At 40.0% G+C, this 23,711-nt stretch overlaps 1 protein-coding gene across 1 annotated transcript in view; it reads right to left on the bottom strand.

Annotated features, from left to right (window-relative positions):
- LOC100694824 (gamma-aminobutyric acid receptor subunit pi) overlaps positions 1–23,711 on the bottom strand; it is an 87,724-nt gene that overhangs the window by 25,836 nt on the left and 38,177 nt on the right. The window lies entirely within an intron of this gene.

The following is a 23,711-nucleotide window of genomic DNA, read 5'->3' on the forward strand; positions in this document are numbered from 1 at the left end:
GCAGGACCTTATCTATGTACAAATACAATAGCATGTGGTGGCAACCATGTGGCAACCAGAGATGTTGATCAAGGTAGTTAGTAAGAGAAAACTAAGCTAAAGATGAAAAATCATTTACTAATGCTAGCCTTGTTTCCACACAACATGCAGATTGTACTGTATATAACATGATAGTCTCTCATCTGTTCCTTGTCCAACCTCAGGTTTATCCACAATATGCTTGCACAACGAACCATAAAAAAAACTGCTGGCCTCTCAGCTTGCCCAGCTCACCCAACTTTTAAGGGGCACAGTCGTGTCCACGAAAACAAGACACACTGAAGATTTCATGGAAATTGAAGCCAAGCAGAATCAAGCCTGCTTCCAGAGACAAAAGCTGGCTATGGCCACAAGATGGCAGTAATTTAAAGGAAGGCACAAACAGGCAACGCAAGAAGATTATGGGACAGAATGCTAATTGATGTGTACAAGGAGAGATTGCTTCACTTGGGTTTAAATTGATGTTTATTTTTAGATTTCACTGGAACAATCAGTGCTTGCCTTGCTTGCCCTCACAGAATTCCACTACACAAATTGCAAATAAATATAAAAATAAAAGTCAGGGTGTAATCATATGTACGGAAGAGGATTAGGGCCACTGGGGAAAAAAGTGGGCACGTCTCAGAATTCTGAGTTTTTTCTCAGAATTCTGAGTTTAATCTCAGAAATCTGAGAAAAAATAATTCTGATTGATAATTCTGGAAAAGAAGAAAAAAAAAAGACCTGCCCCCTTTTTTTCCCAGTGGTCCTAATCCTCGTCCATACATATGTCTAATCCATTCATTGTTTGTAGGAATAATTTAATCTGGACCAATGTAGTGGACCAACAGCACAGCTCATCACTACCTCACAAAGATAGAGTAACTTACTATTTTGTGACTGTGTGTCCTGTCTCTGTGTCCAGATCCTTATCTAAGGAAACTGTTTGTCATCACCCTTTCCCCTTTGAGAGAACAGTTTGTTTGTTTTTTTGTTTGTTTTTTTTACTAGAATCCACCTTATGGCTTAAGAGCAAGATGGTTTGCTACTAACGGTTGTATAGCCAAGAAAAAGTCTTCTCCAGAAAACTTAGAACTTGCTTCACCTGACTGTGTCAAATCAGCTTAGACAGCGAGGTAACTCGCTCCCAGCACACTGTTGCTATGCTGCATAATGTCTCACTCTTGTGACGTGTACCCTGTTGTTTCAGCTTAAAACATCCTTGCATGAGAAAGCCACGTCAGTGACAGTAGAGACAGCACTCTGCCTTTGGCATGCAGCATTATCAGTCTGTATCACCCAGTGTGACCCTCGTTACCTTTACAAATGGCTTTGCATTTACACAAGTGTCTCTGTGTGCGCTTCATGTCTTTTTTCTTTTGGTTGTTGTTTGTATCACAGATGAGGACAGCTGTTAAAATATCAAATAAAATTGAAGACATGGACCATGTTTGTTAAAGAAAATCTTTTAAAATTGTATTGTTTAAAAAAAATGCACCAAACAAAGAAAATGTAAGACTTCTAGTCCTTTATATTATATCATGGTACTGAGTCTCATAGCACTGCACTTACTGATAGTGACAGAGCTATCCAGCTTTGATGTTCGTCAGGGTTTTACGGTCTAACAATGAAACGCAGCTTCTTTGACCAGAACGTGTGCTAAGAGCTCTCAGCTCCTTTCACTCCATCCATCTCTATAAATCCCCAGACTCTAACTTTTGGCTGTCTAAAACCTTCATCTGCAGGCGGGGATGAGACCTGAGCTCTCCAGCCTGCCAAACAGTCGCTATCCACTGAGCCCTGACAATGAAAAAAAACAAAGGTAGCTCTTTAGAATGCTTCAGGGATCACCAAGGCCAGTAATGGTTACAAATAATCTTTGGTTTTTTTATGTACAAGGCAGCATTATCATAAAAACAGGAGCCTGTGTGTTGCAGTACCAACCACACACACAGATGCATGCGTGCACACACCAACAAACAAGCAAACATCGCTCATCTTTATGTACTGTAGGGTTTCTCTGTCCCAAGATGAAAGCACAGTGTGTGGAATGCACATTTTCCCAGAACGCATGCTGACAGACCAAACACACCTACCCACCGGGCTGCCTATCAAGAATAACAAGATGACATGTTGAATACCCAGAACTAAACAGGAGGGCCTGCCATATGAGTCCCAATCCTAAGCTTTGCATTAATATATATGTATATACAGCAATATAAATTTAAAACAATACATTTTTTATGTATGTTGTGCATCCATTAGCCCATGTTTGGTGATCTGACAAAGTAAAAAAAAAAAAAAATCATAAAAAAGTTTGGTATAAAGATGTAGAGCTGCTACATTAGCCCAGTAGCACTGACACTTTATATGTCATGGTGAACCTACCAGCAGCGTTTCTTCCATCAAGCTAAACACATTCAGGTTTTATTTGAGGTGGCCGCAGGTGTGGATCTGTTTTTCTGTCTATAGCCATTTTCTATGGTGGCCCTTTTGACAATTTTGAAAACATGACATGCACATTTTGTTCTGTTTTCTGATATGTTGTCATCGGGTCCAACAACATGTTTTATTGTGCTCTGCTTTCTTTTATTTTATAACGTCACAGTGTTTTCTGGAATGCCATGTTTTAAAAAGTAATTGTCTTTTTAGTTTTGTTGGTTGAGTTTTAGGAGCCACGTGTTTTCATACGTGTATTGGAGCACTTTTCAGGACATTAACTGGTAGAGGTGCATGTAAGGGGGTAAATATCTTCAAATGACTTCAAAAGCTGAGCTGCATCACTGTAAAAATAGTAAAATTCAGTTGCTATCAGTAAAACTGTAGCTAGCAAGTGGTCTGTATCCTGCGTCCGCTTAGGCACATCCCTCACTTAGCCATCCAATGTAAAAAAAAAAGTGGCTTACAATGTCCTGGCGTAATCATCTCTGGTGTATGCAGGGGTAAGCACCACACCTCGTGGTTTCTAATATGCACAGATTCAAAGAAATTTTCTTGTGCTATCTGGCCCTATCAATATCATGATAAACTGAATCATGACTAGTCCAAATGTGCTATTTCAAAGTTGATACAAACTCCCTCAGCTCTTATTAAATTAGTTTTAGCTCCGTGTTTTGAATCAGCAGGTAGGTTTCTAGCATAAAAAGGTAATACATTACTCAGCATAGTGAATAAATGTTAGAGCAAGAAAAGAATAGAGAATTTCAAGGAAAACTGTTCGACGGATAAGTGCTTTATGGAAAAGTGAAGTGCAAATGCACCAAAGTAATGGACACTGACAGTGGTATCTAAAAGCAGGTTACCGCTTCAGCTGCTCGCTCAGGGATGTCAACATGAGTATCAATACTGCATGTGAGCAGCTGATTTCTGAGGCCTTTATCTGTCATGACACACGTAGCGACGACATTATCAGCACCGACACATGACACTATGAATCTAAACAACACCTTCTAATGTGCTAATTGGCCAGTCACAAATGATCACGTCTTGTCTCTGTGAAGTTGGTGGAAAGGAAAGCGAGAGGAGGAAGCAATGTTCAGTCCGTCCTTGTTTGTCATGATCAAAATCTGCTGCTGTTCTCAGTAATGAGAGCAGCTTTGGTTTGCTTATTCTCTCAGTCATATTTCTTTATTCCCCTCCTCATCTCTCTGCCTATCTCCCTCTCACAGCATTAACAAATCTGACTGAGTCGCACCATGAAGAAGATAATTAACCTACATATTGCAACCACAATATGACCTTCTAATGTATCAAAAAAAAATCTAGTTCAAAACAGGAAATTACTTTCAGAATGTGTTGCCTTGTTAAACTAACTGCTGGTCAGATATCAAGTGAAAGCAACAACAAAGTCAGCATGACATTTTCATATGGCATTTCTGTGGGAAAATGCAAAAACTGGAAACTGTGCTTATATAGTATTAAAAGGTTTTTTATGATTATTCAGCGATATTATTGTGACATTATTATTCAGTGAGAAAGCATTTGAGAAATTGCTACAATATTAGGAGTGGCAAAATCTACAGTTTGGTACATCCTGACAAAGAAAAAAGAAAGCACTGGTGAACTCAGCAACGCACAAAGACCTGGACGTACACAGAAGACAACAGTGTTGGATTAATCACAGAATCATTTTCATTGTGAAGAGAAACCCCTTCACCACATCTAACCAAGTAAACAACCCTCTCCAGGAGGATGGGCGTCTCGAAATCCAAGTCTACAAGAAGACATAAGGACAGTAAATACAGAGTGTTCACTGCAAGGTCCAAGCCACACATAAGCCTCAAGTACAGAAAGGCTAGATTGGACTTCACTAAAACGCCTGCACAGCTCTTGAACAACATTCTTTGGACAGATGAAACCAAGATCAACCTCTAGCAGAATGATGTGACACAGGACAGAAGGAGCCGAATGAATTCTGAGGTGTTCAGAGACATACTGGCTACTCAAATCCAGCTAAATGCAGTCAAATTGGTTGGGTGGTGTTTCAAAATACAGACGCACAATGGTCCAAAACATACAGCCAAAGCAACCCAGGAGTTTACTAAAGCAAAGAAGAAGAATATCTTTGAATGGCCAAGCCAGTCACCTGATCTTAATCCAATTGAGCACGCATTTCAGTTGCTGAAGACTAAACTTTGGACAGAAGCTGGCAGAGCATTAAAAAGGAGGAAACCCAGCATCTGGTGATATCCATGAGTTCAAAACTTCAGGTTGTCACTGCCAGCAAAGGGTTTTCAACCAAGTATTAGAAATTAACATTTTAATTTCAGTTACTTAATTTATCCAATTACTTTTGAATCCCTTAAATGAAGGCATTGTGTTTAAAAATGGTTTAGTTCCTGACATTTTTTGCAATCCTTTTGTTCATCCCCCTGAATTAAAGCTGAAAGTCTGCACTTCAACTGCATGTGAGTTGTTTCATTTAAAATTAATCGTGGTAATGTAAAGAACAAAATTAGAAAAAAAGCTGTCGCTGTCCAAATATTTATGGACCTAACTGTATGTTTATGACTTAAGCAAGTCAGTGCATCACCAGAGGCCAGCGAGTTTCTTCTGGGCAGAGACCTCCGATTATTGTGCTTTATGTCTGCTGGAGTCACAATTCCAGTTTCAGGGTTATAGCTCCTAATTCTCCTACTACCACTGAGCCCACTTTGGACTTTACCTTCCACATCTGCTCCAGTCCCTAATACTTCTCTATTATCTCATGCACCTTCTTCCTGATGTTACTATCCACTGAGACTGCAGCATCTATCACAACTACTGTCTTCTACTCTTTGTCTCACTATGTCTGGTTGGTTGGCCAGCAGCTGCTTGTCTGTCTGGAACTCAAACAGACCCATAGGACCTTTAGCCCTGTTGTTCTCAACCACCTTTGGGGGCGTCTTCTATCAGAACTTGGGGACATGTTGTTCGTATGCGGCACAAATTAGTGTTCACGCTCCCAGCTTGCATGTTACATCCAGCTATAATGTGTCTCCGGTCCTGTCAGCTATGGTAGATTTCTGCCTTTATGGATCTGGTGCTTAGGGCCTGTTTTTGCACTGTCATGTTCAGAGCATCTTTACTGTCCTTTACAATGGCCTTTCCTACCAGTAGGATTGCTTGGTGTCAACCGATTCCTCTATTTGTCAATGATACATCCCATGCAGGGGCTTGGTTGTCCATAACAGTGTCTCCTGCTCCTCATCACTCATCTATCTTCATCGCCTGAGGCATTCTTGGAGCAGCTTATCTCAGAGGGCCTCTTCCTGATGTATTCACGGATGCTCCATGTTTCATCGTGGATTGTGGCACTGACAATCCTCACCCTCCCTGTATCTGCAGCTCATAGAGCCTCAGTTCTTAGTTTTCCAGGTTCCTTGAAGGACATTCAATGCTCTTCCTTGAATGTTGGCTTCCTTTTGATCTGCTCTCTGTCAAGATGATCCCACACTACCTCAACAATGTTGAGGTACGGGGAGACCAATCCATGACTGATAGTGTGTGTGTTTTTCTGTCCAGGGATGTTTTTACTGCAGTGTCAGTGTGTATCAGAATATCCTCACCTGCCTCCAACCACATATTTTCCAGATAGTATTGTATCATGGTTAAAAATGTGACACTACTCCTCTGCGTTCATAATTCCATCAATTTTGACAAACTAACCAACACCACTGGCTAAAATGTTACCCTAAATCATGACAGAGCCACTACTACATCTTACAGATTGCTGCAGCTTGGCATTGGCAATTAATTTTCCCCAAGGGGTGAAAGGAGTAACCTCAACTCCATTAAAGTCAGATTTAGCATCTGAGGTGGAAATGTTAAGGACAGTGCACAGGTGATTGTCAGATCGACTTCATCATCATCAGTATCGCCCTGAACCCAGAAATCCAAATGATAAAAATAACAAAATGGAGAAAAAAATAATTACCCAATTTATGTGCATCTATTTATGTCCACTGAGAGTCTTTACTGTATTTAGGTGTCTGCTTTTTTCACAATATCTTCTGCCTTGTGTGTAACCCCTCCCACCCCTCTTTCCAAAAGAAGATGGTAAATGGTCTGTATTTGTATAGCGCTTTACTTGGTCCTAAGGACCCCAAAGCACTTTACACTCTACACAGTCATCCACCCATTCACACACTGGTGATGACAAGCTACATTGTAGCCACAGCCACCCTGGGGCGCACTGACAGAGGCAAGGCTGCCGGACATTGGCGCCACTGGGTCCTCTGACCACCTCTGGCCACCTCTGTCGGAGCCGGGACTCGAACCGGCAACCTTCCGATTACAAGACGAATGCCCAACTCTTGAGCCACGATCGCCCACATAACATTACTAGACTTTAAAACAGCTCATCACATTACTGCATGTGCAATAAAAGCCTTCCTACAACTGTTAATCCATCTAAAAATGACAGTGGAGAATGACTCTATTTCAAAAGGAGAGAAGCCAAACAGGAAAAATTGCAACAGTTGGAGATAACCCCCACCCACCTACCTATCCACTTGCAGTCGATACAGTAAACATTGGACTTGCTTAGTGTTAATACTACTGTATACCACCCAAAATGTCCTCAAGTTAGCTGGTTAATTCATTTTTAGTAGGTTCCTGATTTGTTCCTGTTGCCAAAAAAAAAACTCCACCATGACATATTTTCCTATAAATGTGTGGCAGTGGTATGGGTTCAGTAATGCATGGATAGCAGGGTGGTTTGGAATGAGGGCCTCTTCACCCTGTGGGTGATTTCATCTTTTCAGATCCTGTTTCATGAGTGAGCCTCCCCACAGTTCTCCCCACCCATCCTCTTTCTCTTCTTCCCCATCTCTGCGGCACACAAGGCATCAGTCCAGGCAGTACTTGCACATTTCACAACAGATTAATTCAGCTGAACATAACCCCTGCAGAGAGCTGAGTAACATACACTGTGGACCCCCCTCTCATTCTTTTTTTTCCCATCCTCCCACCCACTCCGCAGTATGCTCAACTCAAAAACATGCGTCTCACTCTTATTTCATTGATTCATGCCCTTCCTTGTTCCCCAGACTCCCTCAGTTGGCATCGTCTCTGCTGCCGAAATCCCTAAGGCCATCGGTGTGCCACATCGCTCAGGCCTCACAAAGAAGAACAACATGTGTGTTCTGTATTTGCAGAGGGAGCAATTGGATTCTTCATTCCTCATTTATGTACAAATCGGCTGCGCTAAGTGGGATTTGACGAGGCGGGGGTGCAGCTCCATTGAAATGATTTCTTTCATACATTTTCATGGGATGACTTTACCCATTTGTCATTCAGTAGCACAGACTCAATGTCATGTTACTACGTAGTTTCTTTTCTCGTACTATTAATCAAATCAATACTACAAAGCATTTCATCAGACTTGGTGATTAAATGCTTGAAAAAAATGTCAGAATACCGCCACTGATGGATTGCTTCAAATTTTCAGCACATAGAAAAAGCAGGTCCTCAGCTGACCTTCAGGGTCAGAGAATTAAGCATATTCATATTCAAATGACAGCTAATGACATTTGCGCCTTAATTCATAGCACTAGACTAAATCGGAAAACCATAAAAATTGGTTCAAATTCTCTGCATACAGAGCTGACAGTAGGCTCTGAGTGAAAAGAGGCATCCATTGTCTTCTGACATGCTGCTGGGGGAAACAGGTAAAACATGTGGCATTATCCGAATCCTCAAGGTGTGCTCGAAATGTTAGACTCACGCCGGATGCTACGCCTGTCGAGCTGCATTAAGTGTCTTTTCTTCTTTTGCAGAGAATATTCATTTTTTTGCGCTGTGAAATGGGATTTGAGGAAAGTAGCTGCTGCTCTCATATACAGAGATTATTCCCTCGCTCATCAGGGACTTTCTGGGCCTCCTCAGACCCTTCAGCCACTACAGACTTGGAGATGCAGAGGCAGGCAATGAGGCACGAAGAAGAAAAAAAAAGCCCTCCTGAGTTCATGTCGCAGCCTTGTGTGGATAAAAGCAGCTGTTTCTGTCTTTCATGCTATCCTAGGCAGCTCCCTAAGCCTCTCCACATGGGAGAATAGAAGAACTCCCCGGTGCCGAATGCAGAACACTTACTGTCTTCATAAGCCTACTGAAGTCATACGAATCTCAGAAAAAAATGTGACATCAGAAACACGTGACTTTATTTAAGTGCTGATCCTGATGTATGTATACTCTTTTTACTGCCTTAAATAGTTTTGTAGCCTCAAACCTTAAAAACAGGAAACCTATGAAACAATCTAGTTTACAAGTTTCATATCAACTACTGGAAGAAAAACAACAACATTTCTATGATACATTTGGTCTGTTTTTTGGCTTTATATTCTTCACAGCTCTGCTATCTGCTCATCATCATGTTAAAGTGACCTTATCCCACAGCCTGTCCTGGAAGATGCCCTAGTATATCCTTGTGTTTTCTTCTTCCCAGTCTGATTATAGTCCCTTTAGTTTTGTCCTAGCTCTGCCCATCTTGTACACCATAATCAGCCCACTGAGTCGCTAAGCTTACCCACTCATCTGCGAGGTCCTCCATCTACTCTCTGCCAGATTTTAGTTTCAACCACAGTGGTAACAAACTCAAGGCAAATATTGCTTTTATTGATTTTCCAGTCCCAGTGTTAGTTATTTCTAACCTCTCTCTCATGCTCCAGGATCCTCACCTGCCTCTGTGGTGTTTCCATGCCCACCTGCAAACCACTTTAAGCTTCCACAGCCTGAACTGTTTTTTTTACCTCACTCCTTACCCACACCAACTCCAGCCTCTATAACCTTCCTTATTTCTGTTACCACTGGATTCCCCAACTTTGCCTTCAGCCTCTCCCCTAATCATGAATTGCAATAACTAAAGACCAGGGTGTGCCAGAACGATACAAAACTGTCTTCCAGCACCTTTATTTAAAAAGTAATTAAATCTGATGGCTATTAAATAAATAATCAAGCAAGTTAATTTGTCTTGGTATTGCTTCCAGGTGCTGTCATCCCACAATCCCACTGTATCCTTATATTTTTCTTTTGATTGCTGTCATATGTTAATGTAAGCAGTTATAGTTATAGTTGTGGTACTTCAGCAACTAGCTAGCCGGATTTTCCAGTGGAAAATTTTTTTTACTGTGCAATAACGTCACTCGCGTAGATGGAAAAAGGGAGACAGACGAGAAATAGTAATCACTTTATCACTCTGTTTCATCAAACAATTTAAGAACTAGGTCAAAATATAAAATAAAAAAAGAAATTCAATTTATTTGTTTATTTTATATTTTAACGTGTTAATTTGAAGAATTTGGTGACTTCATTATCTATGGTACATAATATAATTTAAATAAGATCTTCAAAACAGACTAATTCCATCTGTTGTCATTTATGTTTTGCAGCATCTGCCTGTTCTGGGACGTCAACACACATATGTGAAAGCATAAGGCACGGAGCAGAGAGACCTCAGGCAGAACAAAGCCGGCATTAGTGAAAACAGATTTAGCAGTAATTACCTCAAAAATAAAAGGAAAAAGAGGAGTCTGGGTGTAGGTGGGGTGGAAAGCAGCTTGCAGATGTGCAGCTGTGGGCTGGGTAAATTGCAGCACCCTATATAAGATTTGTCAAATGATCCTTAGCTGATATAGTCTGGCACAGTGATCAGCTGAGCTGTTATGAAAAACACTTAAATTAAGAGGATGTAGAAAAATTGTTCTGTGTTCTAACCAGTCAATATTTCAAATTTTACCTGAAGAAATTTGCTTCACACTGCACCCTGAAAATCTGACAGCTATCTCTCATAGACTGTGGATTCTCGAACACTACAAAAGAAAAATACAACTGGAGAAAAAGCTAAATATTTAGCTAATTATTTTATTAATTATTATTTTATTATTTCTTAATTATTATATTAGCTAAATATTTTTGAATATTTGTGTTTTAAATGTAACAAACTCGTTCCTGTGCTAAACATGCAAGCATATAATCCAATTTGTCATTAATCACTAACTGGCACATCATAAAGCCAAGAGATGACAAGGTGGACCCTGAACTATTAAACAGCTAAAATTCTGAAGCAAAGGTGCTTTCAAAACTGCAGCTACAGGTCTCCTCAATTCCTATACCCATGAGAGTGCTGTTAAAAGAAAAACTGATGCAACACAGTGGCAAACATAGCCCTGTCCTAACTCTTTTTTTAACATGTTCAAAGTCAGGATTTAAAAAAAACATATAAAGAAGCTCTTATTTTCAACAATAGATGTGTCAATTCAGACTTTTCCATATCACCTTTGAATGCCCTCTGACATATTTAAATTCAGAATTTAATTGCTTACAGCACCACCACTATCAAAAATTATCCAGTATTTAATCAGTGGATTTGTTTCCTACTTCTAACGTACAAGCCGCTGCCTAGAAGGAATGTATCACCCATATCGTGGCTCAAGAGTTGGGAGGTCGCCTTGTAATCGGAAGGTTGCAGGTTCGAGCCCCGGCTCGGACAGTCTCGTTCGTTGTGTCCTTGGGCAAGACACTTCACCCGTTGCCTACTGGTGGTGGTCAGAGGGCCCGGTGGCGCCAGTGTCCGGCAGCCTCGCCTCTGTCAGTGCGCCCCAGGGTGGCTGTGGCTACAACGTAGCTTGCCATCACCAGTGTTTGAATGTGTGCGTGAATGGGTGAATGACTGGATATGTAAAGCGCTTTGGGGTCCTTAGGGACTAGAAAGCGCTATATAAATACAGGCCATTTACAGGCCATATTTTATCACCCATAGCAAAGTTTTTCCCTAAAGGGGCGATCGTGGCTCAAGAGTTGGCAGTTCGCCTTGTAATCAGAAGGTTGCTGGTTCGAGCCCCGGCTCGGACAGTCTTGGTCATTGTGTCCTTGGGCAAGACACTTCGCCTACTGGTGATGGCCAGAGGGGCCGGTGCCGCAATATGGCAGCCTCACTTCTGTCAGTCTGCCCCAGGGCAGCTGTGACTACAACTGTAGTTTGCCTCCACCAGTGTGAGAATGAATGAATAGTGGAATTGTAAAGCGCTTTGAGGGTCTCGAAAAGCGATATATAAAAAATGCAATCCATTATTATAAAGGGGTAATTACCTGCATGGCTATTTAAACAGTAAACTAAAAAATTTGAATGAAGTGGACTCCAGTCTTCATTTGAATTTTCTGAGTATGTTTTAATCTTTTGGTTTTATGCACAAGTTATGCATGTAAGTTATATGCAACATTCAAGTCCTGTCGCTCTTAAGTCTATTTTCACCTGTTTAGCAGGAGTGGGCCCAGGTTTGACCGGTGGAATTGGATGTGGTAGCCACAGCGGTCATGTCAGTGGGGGCGATCCAAGATAGTGGTATTTATACTGATTGATGCAAATACTAATTCAAATGTTTTTTATAAAAAACATTTCTACTGACGTAAATAACACTTACACTGTCTTATAAGATGAAGCTAGAGAATGTCACTATCTTTAAGAAGTCCTTAGGCCCAGGCATTCAATAGATCACTCTACCACCTACCTAAATGTTGTTGCAGACCAAGCACATACATTCCAATTTCTGTTTAATCAGTTTTCTGTTATGAATTCTGGGATAGGTTGGGCCAGGAAGGATACACCCAGCCCATCCTTCAAATCTGGGGAAAAGGAGGAAGCATTTGGAGGAGTCTTCCACTATGTCCCAATTCATAGGCCGCATCCTTCGGCCTACGTAGGCCTTTGCGGTCTACGTGGGCCGGGTCCTTCGAAGACTGAGAAGGCTGGAAGTGCAAGGCTGTGAAATGGGACAGTCTAGCCTTCAGATTTGCGCCACCAGCTGTCTCGATGTAGTTTAATAAACTCAGCCGTCTGCTCCTCGCTTGCTAATATATAACACAACATTGGAGTATATTATCTACCATCACACACTTTAATCAGTTTTCTGTTTGACGTTTATTCAGCTGTGTGAAAAGTATAACTTTAATCTCAGCCAAACCAATTTACTCAGGAACTAATAAAACACTGAAAAAAGACAAACAATAACATTTTTAAGTTATCTAAGTGACTTACATAATTTCCCTTAGGGATCAAAAAGTATTCTGATTCTGATTATATATCCTGAGTTTAACCTGAGTATTGAAAGACCGCAGGGGTCTGAAAACAATGTGGTGGGAGTTCGCTGTTCTCGCCGGTTAGTGAGCCTCGACCTCCCGGTTAGCTATCAGGCTGGTGGGTAAAAGATCTCTCCGAAAACGTCGGAGCACTTTTGCAAATATGTGATGTCTTGATAAACCAAGCAGACATTTGAAGTTTACAGAGCTACATTCTCGCCTGAAAATATCTTAAAAGTTTATTTTGTGACCCAGAAAGAGTAATAAGAGTAATATTGAAACTAAGTAGCTGCCGTGATTGTTGGAAACTGGAATTGACTGGGCCATGCTATAAATTTTGGGATAGGTTGGGCCACGAAGGATACACCCGACCCATTTGAATTCTTCAAATCCTGGGAAATGAAGGATGCATCTGGAGCAGTCTTTGAATTGGGACAACCTTCGTCGCGTCACTGTTACGTAATCAGCCTATAAATGCGGCCTCTGAAAGATGCGGCCCCTGAATTTGGACCCAGCTACGATACCTGAAACTGCTTCTTTTTCTTCTTTGGCGTTTAACGGCAGCTGGCGTCCTTGTAGATGCATTGCTGCCATCTTCTGTTTCAGTCCGTTATTACACTCTTAAATCCTATTTGAAATCCTACCTATTCCTGCGTCGTTCAGGATCTTACAAAGCTTCAAACAACGCGTCAACTATTAAATTACCCATCGACGATTTCGATAGTCGACGTAATCGTGACTAGTCGACTAGTCGTGGCAGCCCTACTGCAGACCAGCTTGAAGAACATAACAGACAAAAGGAAATGGTGGAGTCTCAGGTATTTAACATCCACTCACCAACTAGAGTGACTCTCCACCATTTGGTTTTAGAATTGAAGAAGCTTCTCAAAAGAGTGATGAAATTTCTTCAAGAAACTTAAAGAAGTCCTGATGCTTTCTTTCCAAGCTCCTTAGACTACCATGACTTGGATGACTAAGAACCTACACAGACAACTTCAGAGGTCCTGTGTTCATGTTCTGATTGGTCAGAACCATACTAGCAACATAGTGACTCACCAGAAGTGCTTTGTCTGCTCAATGAAACTGTGGGATTGACACCATTTCCTTTCCCTCTTGGATTGTCACTGTGTTAGAATATAAGAATATAAATTTCTGGATTTCTAACCAAGAGACAGCACAACAGACTGAAACCAAGCTGAGCTTCCTGTTTTTCACAACTTGGTAAATGAACTAGTTGTTCTAAAGCGCTTTTCAAAGAACTTCATACTAAAAGCCTTTTTCACCCATTCACACATATCTAATATGTGTATATCTAAGTGCTTTCTATCTTACACTGTATCAAGAGCAACTCAGGGTTCAGCATCTTGCTCAATACATACCAAGAACCTTCCAGTTAGTTGACAACCTGCTCTACCTCCTGAGTGACAGCTACCAACTTGCTTGATGTATGCAAGGAAAAAGAGCAAGGGAAATACTTCCCAGTTCTGCACAACAGCTTAGCAAATGTTTATGTATGCGAACATAGTTTTTATGAAAGAAAGTAAACCTGGAACATCTTTACCTGTGCCTTCATAGTAGGCAGGAAGAGGGCCATTGTGCAGCATATGCACACAGAGGATTAGTGTTTACTTGCTTATGACTTGAGGATGAGTCAAATGATTGCAGGTTATTCGAAATTAAATATAATGCATCAAATCTTTCTGGTGTCTGTATTTACCGATTTGGAAGACCATTCTGTGAACATACTGTTTGAAATGTCAACTAGATGGGAGAAGGTACTTTAAAGTCCGGTTTTGAACTTACATTAGAAAACCAAATATGCAGTCTTGTCTTTTTGATTTCATCTATTAACCATCTGTTGAAGGGAAGAGTTTCACATGTTCCTACATATTTTTTAGCTTCCCTACTGAGAAAAAGATGAATAGGTTTCTCTAAGAAAACAGCAGGTAACAACATCAAGAAAAATAAAGTACGTGGAAATCGAAGTGAGTACTTTTTGCATCACAATGTACTGTTTTGAGTTTTAAAAGCCAGCTGAACTAATTTTGAATTGAACTAACTCACTCAATTTCATAAAGGTGTTTTTAAAACTACTAGCCATGAAGACAAATGACATTCTTCCAACAGGCTGAACTGCGAACAGAATGTGAAACGTAATGATGTGAAATCTTTGCTGCTGTTAAGAGTCTAAATTAAATTGGATCAAATGGACTGAAATGTGTTGTTGACAGAAATTTTAGGCACCATCCTGCCAAGACTGCATTCAGCAAGTTGGATTTTCATTATGGGAACTCATCACAGATACATTTTCTCCCTCCATGGGTAGTCTTTAATTACTCTCTGAAATTTTTCTTGGACATTTCAGAGTTACGCCATTACTGAGTTAAAAAAAAAAAAAGAAAAGAAAAAAGGTGTGAAATTAAACCATCCTGAAAAATCCTATCACCAGGATAATTAGCTGTGTTTTCTTTTTAACACCAGATGAAAGAGAGTAACAAGCATGCTAATGAATTCCTACCAAAAGTGTCAGCTTATATAAGTCAGGGGGAGTCATGCAAATTTATAAGGTATTATTAGTGGTTTTGCAGTAAAACAGTAACATCACTGTACAGTTAACAATGCAAAAACTAGGGATAGAGAAGTCTAGTTCATATTTTTATCCAGTCTCATAAAAGGGCAAATAATTAGTCTAATGTAAGAATGTGTGTTCAGATCAATCAATCAATCAATCATGCTCTAATAGGAGTTTCTGTTTGTGTGTAGGGCATCAAAACTATGAATGAATAAACCACAAATAAAAGTACATTTCTAAGTTTTTGACTGTATTTCAGAGCAAAAAGTTACTCATATCAAGACAAAAAGAAAAATTATTGAAAATCTATCACACATAGCAATTTAAATCTCCCCCATCACAATGGCTAACTCTCAAATTAAAAGCTGCTTAAAAGTCAAGCCGTGTTGTGCAGTCTTGATTTCATTTTGGTAAGTATGGCGGGGGATGCTGGACAGGCTTTTTGCACCCAAGCATATGGTGAGGGCTCACTGGAAGTGTCTGGCAGAGGCCCCATGTCTGTGAGAACATGCAGAACTTTGAAAGCAATACAAGAGAGGCTAGGAACATCGAATCGAAATGGACAATGTTCCACATCTCCATCCTTGAGGCAGCTGAACAGAGCTGTGGCTGCAAGGTGGTTGGTGCCTTTCATGGTGATGATTCCCAAACCAATGAGTGGACACCCAAGGTGAAGGGATCCAGAACAGTTATACAGGGATGATACAGATAGTGCCAGGCCAGGAGTGGTGCTCTGGTAGTTGCTGCAGCAAAAAATAGGATGTCGGAGAAGTTTGGGGAGGCCATGGAGCAAAACTTTCAGTCAACCTTAGCGTCAGCAATGAAGCAGATTCTGTACTAACCCGCTGTGGTGAAAAGAGAGCAGAGCATAAAAGCAAAGCTGCCAATTTATGGATCAGTCTGTACCCACCTCACCTTTGGTCATAAACTCTGGGTAATGATCGAATAATGCGAGTCCAGGTAAAAGCGACGGAAATGAGTTCACTCCTCCACATTGAAAGGGGCCAGTTGAGATGGCTTGGACATCTGATTACAATTCCTCCAAGGTGCCTCCTGAGAAACTTGCTCCATGCATGTCCTATCGGGGAGGAGAGATTACGTCTGTTGCCTGGACTGAGAACCAACTTTTTCCCAACTTACTGTACCCATAATATGAATTAGTATGGGATTTGCTAAGGATTCATGCATCATGGGGCAGAGAGCCAATGCACCACTATGTTTAGCCAGAGTACAAACATACATACAATACTGCTAAATGTTAAGAACACTAACAATCTAATTACTAGGGGAAGAGGGGAGGCAAAGGCACACAGTTAGGTTTATACATCTAAGTTGAAGGGAGGTTAAGCTGGTGATCCTAGAAATCAATATCACAGTGGCCCTGTCATGATCATATCTTTATGCTGGTTAAAAAAAAAAAAAAAAACTCAACAAATTTTGATAAAAAACTGAACAACACCATTTATGTTAGTTTCTAGAGAGCAACAATATTAAGGATTCTAAATGCAGATCATTCATTAAAACACCCTGAAAAAAATGAAGGATAACATTCAACTCTGCCCTAGCCATGCCACCGTACTTTGAAGAGCAGCTAACCCTCTGCAGTTCACAAAATAAAGCAGCCGTATTTCTCTCATTAAATTATTTTAAGATTGATTTATAATTGATTTTTGTTGTCAGCACAAACCGATTGCAATTTGTGTCAAAGCTAAATAATGCTAATTACAATGGATTGTAATTAGTATATTTACAATGGACAAAAGGATTGTTTTAGCTTTGATATCGTTCTCTGCCAACGCCCAAGGGAAATATGTGGCTCTTAAGCAGCTAAATGCTCTATAGTAGTTTGTGGCTAACTTTGTTTGTTTGGTGATTAGTGCTGGGCAGTTATTGCACAGTTTGTTTGTGAAATTATGAATAAAGACTATGCTGCACAACTAGAAAGTCCCCGTTAATACTGCAAAAATTCATTGGGAGCTGCAGACTGACTTTATAATTCATCACCTTAAACAACACACTCAAATTTATTTTATTTTTTTTTGTATTGTCCATTTTGGATTGTTTTCTCAGGAGCACAAAACCAAAAAAGTAAAGTCCCCATCTATAGCTGACTGTTCCTGGGCTGCCCTTAAATTCTAACAGTCGTTAATGACATATTGCCCTGCGTCATTTTTTACTTCACAAAATTTAAGGCAGAATGCAGAAGCAGCACGTGAATCCCAATCAGTAGCATGTAAACCCACTTTAAGCAACAATAACTTTGAAGTAGCTCAGAGTAACTGTTTTCTGTATGACTATCAGTCTCTCACAGGAATTTTGGCCCACTCATTCATTCACTGATATTGGCTGGCATTTGTTATGCACAGCTCTTCTAGGGTCCCCAACATTTCAAGTACATTGAAGTTTGAACTTCGTATGGGTCATTTTTCTTTTTAAGCGATTCTGTTGTAGATTTGCTGCTGTGCTTAGGATCACTGTCCTGCTGCATCACCCAGTTTTGTTCCAAGCTGTTGGAGAGATGGCCTCACATTTAACTCTAAAATACTTTGGGATACAGAGGAGTTGATGGTCGACTCAGCAAAGTGACCAGGTCCTGTTGCTGCAAAACAAGCCGAAATCATCACCCATCCACCACCGTGTTTGACAATTGGTATTAGGTGTTTGTGATGCTATATGGTTAGATGTGGTGCTGTGCATTATGGCCAAACATCTCCACTGCAGTCTCATCTGTCCAAAGAACTTGTTCCAGATGTCTTAGAGTTTGTGCAGATGCAACTGGCCAAACCTAAGTGGTGCAGCCATGTTCTTTTTAGAGAGAAGAGGCCATTCCAAACAAGCCATACTTCTCACTGTTTTTTCTCACTGGTGTTCACATTTGCTGATGATCAGTTAATCAACTATATCTGACCATCAGGTGATCTCTTGCCTTCCTAATTCACATGGAGGCAGCAACGGTGTGGCGAGTACTGAGTGTACCCTGTGTCTGCATTTTAGCTTTCACAAAATAGGCAACAATATTATAAAGGGTGGTTTTTAAAGTATTTATTTACATTAATATTTACTTAATATGTATTTGATTGTTTAGTGTTGCTGGTGAATAATTGATTATTATTATATTTTATGAGTAATGTGTTCTTCTGCCAGCTTGTAAAAACCCAGAAAAATCTTTTGAAGCTCCTCGTGTTGAACCTTCTGAGCCCTCAAATGATTCAATTACACTGCTGCTTCTCAGTGTTATCCTAGGATCATCAGAAAGTAAGACCTATAAATCTATTTTGTATGAGACACCCACCAAAGCATTCAATTTTCAAAAGGCTTTTAAAATGGAGGAGTAATTTTGTTGGTGAGGGAGATCCAAAGAAAACCTCTGTGATCTTCAGTTTCGAGCTGTTGTGCGATGGGATAAGCTATCAGCTAGAGTACTATCCCTCTCACGGCAGGGAATATGCTTCTTTGTTAAATCTTCTTCTACCAACTGCTAAGATTTTAAGTGCTCAAAGGAAGGCAAAAATGAGATCTGTGATGATTAAAACAAATGACTGCAAATCTGACTACAAAACATTGTCATGGTAATAACCATGTTATCTGTAGCGCCAGCTTTGTAGTAGTCTGTAATGTGAGATGGACCCTAGAGGACCTTTAGAGGCGCTTAGGCAAAGATACTTCTTTAAATTCCCCGCTTGGAAAATTGAATCACTTATCTCAATTCAAAAAACATAGACAGAAAATGGTGGCTGGAATGGTAGCTTAAAGGTTTTAAGCCATAAGTTGGTGGGTTGATATGATGTGCACTAAAATATGGGATACTGAATTTTACATTTTATGAGATAGACTCTTGGAAAATGCAGCAACTTTTCAACTTTTAGAAACTTTAGATAATATGTAATTTTCCCTACAGACACATGCAATATTTTATCCTGTTAGAAGCAGTCATCACAAGATGGCCAAAAAGGAATGGTTATAGTCAGCAACAATACTCAGGCATGCTGCAGTGTTTCAAATATGTTCAGTTGGTACAAAGGAATCCAAAATATGCCAAAACAAATGAACCACCAAAAACCTGAGCCACTGATACAGGGCAGGTTGGAGCCATGCTTTTGTGTTCTTTATGCTAAATTCTGATCATCCAGTGTTGCAGCAGAAATCAGACCAGGGAAAGTTTTTATTCCAGTGTTTTTATGTCCGATTTTGGTGAGCCTGCTCTAACTGTAGCCTCAGTTTCCTGTTCTTAGCTGACAGGAGTGGCACCCAGTGTGGTCTTTGGTTGCTTTAGCCCATCTGCTTCATCGGCTGGGTGTGTTGTGCATTGTCCACGAAGCCAGGAGAGGGTTCTGCAGGAAAATCTAAGCAGATCAGCAGTTTCTGAAATACTCAGACCAGACTGTTTGGGACCAACAACCATACCATGTTCAAAGTCACTTAAATCACATCTCCCCCATTTTAATGCTAAGGTTGAACTTCAGCAGGTCACCTTGACCATGTCCACACACATAAATACACCGAGCTGCTGCCATGTACCTGGCTCATCAGATATTTAGGTTAATGAGTAGTTGAACAGATGTGCCTAGTGACCATTGGCTATTGAGTGTATATCTATTTTGATGTTTTAATGTTTTAAATTGTTGTGATTGTGCGTTGCCACAGATTATGTCCACTAAACATTGTATAGGGGTCAGTTGTGCAAAGAGATTATTGCTTCTGGCAGGTATAAGTGATCTAACTAAATGTATGGAGTTTAATGATTTACAGTCAAAAGTCTCTCTGGAAATTTAGATTTTCTATATGCACGAGAGAAGCACAACAGCAATTTTATTAAACTTGATCATAATGCATCATCTAAATGAATCTTCAGCTTTACCAGGAGGATATATTAACTAAAATAAATACACAGTGTAGCATTAATATTCTGAGCAGAGTTGAAATCGTTCATCAAAAAATCTTTGTTTCTTGGAGAAAGCACCAGTGGTAGAAACAACCAAAAGCACAAAGCAACTTTTCATATCCTTAGTCATAGTAGAGGTGGTTTCATAAGTTTTTGTACATCACTCCCCGATGTCTGCTACAGTGCAGGCAAGTACATATGTGCTGCTGAGGGGTTTAAACAGTATTCTTGAGCCTGAAGTAATAAAAAAAAATTAATTAATTAAAAAAAGCAAAAATTAGCAAAATGTAAGAAAGAAAGAAGAAAACAGTACTGATGGTGCTAGCTGTTTCACATATTAGCAATAAAGATCAGGTATTGTTTTTAAAGCTGCCCTTTGTCACACGTAGCACAAAACAGGAAACTGTCCTGTTCTCATCCCTGGAAATATTCTGGTTTAGGTGAGAGGTATACAGCATGAAGAAGGTAGGATACGTGAATCATCCACAAAGTTACCTGCTCAGGTCTCACATGAGCCCTTTGTACTAGGTAGGTTAAAGTCAATTTAGTGTCAGGTGTGACTGAAACACCTGACATAGTTGCATTCTCATATGCAGCCACTCTGCTAATATCTGAGTTAAGGTTTGTAGTGAGTATATGAAAACAGCTTATGATAAAGCACTCTGAAAATGGAAATGGCACAGAAACTATACTGAGAGAATATCTTGTTTGAGATAGAGGACCTACAGTTAAACTTAATGACTGGTTTAAAGTTCAGCTTTTCTAAAGAAAATGATAAATGACGGCTTTCAAAGAACATCTTCTGCATGGCAAGACAATTACTAACAGCTGTTGTTATTAAAAAAGAAAAAGAAAAGTGGATTTTGTGATATTTGTGGAACTCAATAGCCTCATTAGTTAACTCAGAGGAAGCTGAGTTTTTTTTTTAATATTCTCTGTATATTCTCTGTTAGTGCCTTCTTTGTTAATCTGTTTCTCCCCCTCTTTGTCTCCCTCTCAAACACACACATATACACACACATATACACACATAATAGTTGCCATGTCTGAGCATGACTGTCCCTCCTCTCCACTTCCCCGCTTACCTGCACTCACACTGTGCTTAACGATCCAGTCCTGAATATGCTTCAGTTTGTCTCAGGGTTTCAACTCCTCTCTCTCCCCCTCTCTCACTGTCATGCACACTTACACACACACACACACACACACACACACACACACACACACACACACTTCTGAAAAGCTCTCTGGAGGGCACAATGGGGTTCATTTTATGAATTTTGTTGCTTAAATAGGGCCACTTTTGGAAACGGCGACACGCTGTCCTCTCACATGCTTTATTGATTTGTTAATTACTTAACACAGTAATTTTCTTGGAGGCAGCTGTTGAGGAAGTGCATGAGTTCCTTGCTTGGGCATGGTTAGTTGTCACACACTGTACACTGCGCTCAAGTAAAACTGAACCACCACGCCTGGGCTGGCCTGTCCAAGAAGGCAAGCTTTTCCTAACTGTGCCCGCATACGGTACGCTGAGATCGCACTAGTAAAAGCGAATGGCCCTTGGGGGTCAAATGTGCTCAGGCGTGGTACAGATTACCTAGTGTGAGTACACCCTTACTTACATAGCTGCGTTGAAATAGAGCAAAAAATTCACATCAGTGAGCATATTTCAAAGCCATGCAATCTCACCATTTAACAAATGAGCCTATTATTTAAAAACCTGCCACCTTTTATTTGTGGACAAGAAATGTTTGCAGTAATTGCAGACTGATTCTGCTTTTACCAATTCTTTGATTACAAAACAAGGAAACAGCTCAGGTTTAAGCATTCTGCTGTAGTTTTAAGCCACTTGGTATAAAAGCTAATGTCTGCCCTTATGTGTTTGTTGTCTTTCAGTCAAGCCGTAATCGGCCGTGGCATCAGCTCAGAAACATCAGTGGTGTTATATTTTGGTAACTCTTGACATCAATGAAGTGACATCAGTGAGCAGCCTCGAGCATCAACTTGTCAGAGGCAGCACAGCTACAGATCACTCTTCCCACTTGTTGAGGTCCAGTCCCTGGATCTGACATAATCTCAAGTCGTACCTTTGCAATTCCACTTTCCTTCTAATCCACAACCTCAAAAGCTCCTCTTACAGTAGACATGATATGGTCCTTTCAATGGAATATACTTTGTTTCTCCAGTGAAAGAAAAACAAAATATACGATACAATGTTCCTTTAAGCCAATTACTTCTTTACCACTGTATCTTTTTGTGGCGTCTTCCTTGAGACAGTCCAGTGCTATAATTATCCAAGCATAGGGATACACTAATCTCTCCAGTCACAATCAATAAAGCTGACATAGAATGGATTTCTATACATGAGTAAGTCATGTCTCTCCAGTTAAAGCAAGAAAAGCATAGTGTAAGCCTTTAATCTGCTTGTAATAGGCTTCAGTAAAATTCTAGCCGTCCCTTCAGTAACCATTGCACAGAAACCATTGGTGCCTATATGCAGTATTATGGTGCTACTTTAAATTATTAAGCCTCCATTGAAACAGATTAAATGAGAAATCAAGCCTGGCCGCTTTGATGCTGGAGCTCGTGTTTGCAAATGTGGGTTGCTGAATGACTTGCAGAGGACGTCTGGTTACAAAATCAAAAATATAACCTTTAACCTAAAGCTGCTTCATCAAATAAAGGACTGGCTTTACCGTGGATTGCAGTCCTTATTAGACTAAACCCTTCCACATGAATAGTAACTGCTCGGTCATAGCTGACCTGACTAATCTATGCACGTCACACTTTGCCCACTGTTATATACAGTGCTTAACAATTTTATGTGTTTTACTTATCAAAAAAAAGACAGTAATATTTTAGAGATCTGTGTAAAAATCTGTTTAAAACTAAGAATTATAGTTTTTTTTATTAATTATATAACAAAATGAATTCACGTTTTATACCATTGTGCTCATACCAGCACACTGGATTTATCTGAGAGGACAGAAATTAATCAAGCATATCACTCAACCACTAACACTAATGTTTCTGTTCAGGGCTGTAAGTAAATCACTGTAATTTTACATCTTTATCAAAAAATCATGATTAGCTTTACAGTTTCTCCTAGGGTGATTTTTAAAACAGCAAATTTAAAAATTCATTGATAACAACAAAAATGAGATTTCTGCATTTTAAAACCTGTTTCAGTTAAAGAGGATATGGACAAACTATTTCAGAAACTTAACTTAAAAGGATTTTTTTTTTTTTTGAGCCAACTTTAATCCTTACTAACTGCAATTTAAAAGAAAATAATTCTTCTCAACTGGGGTGGCTACCCATGTTATACGCAGCATGCCGACCATCTTCTGCATATGTATATGCTGTCTGCAGCATTGCAACAGTTAACTAACAATCTTTAAATTTGCTAAACAAAGCCACAGATGATGATGACAAGTTCAGCTGTGATCTTCAGTCTCTCTTATTCAATTTCCCCTTTTGTTCTTTTACTTCAGGAGAAAAACATTGCTCCAGTGCTGCCGGGATTTTCACCAAGTGCCACACAGATGTGAGAGGAGGCATGACTGACAGTGAAGCATTCATAAGCATGTCTCTTATGGCTCAGCTACATTGGTGGTGTACCACATCCCCAACAAAAAGCAAAACACCAAATGTTCCAGACTCTAAACAGATCATTCCTACTGACTG

Source organism: Oreochromis niloticus, linkage group LG13 (genome assembly GCF_001858045.2).
Source record: "Oreochromis niloticus isolate F11D_XX linkage group LG13, O_niloticus_UMD_NMBU, whole genome shotgun sequence".
Classification (NCBI taxonomy): domain Eukaryota; kingdom Metazoa; phylum Chordata; class Actinopteri; order Cichliformes; family Cichlidae; genus Oreochromis; species Oreochromis niloticus.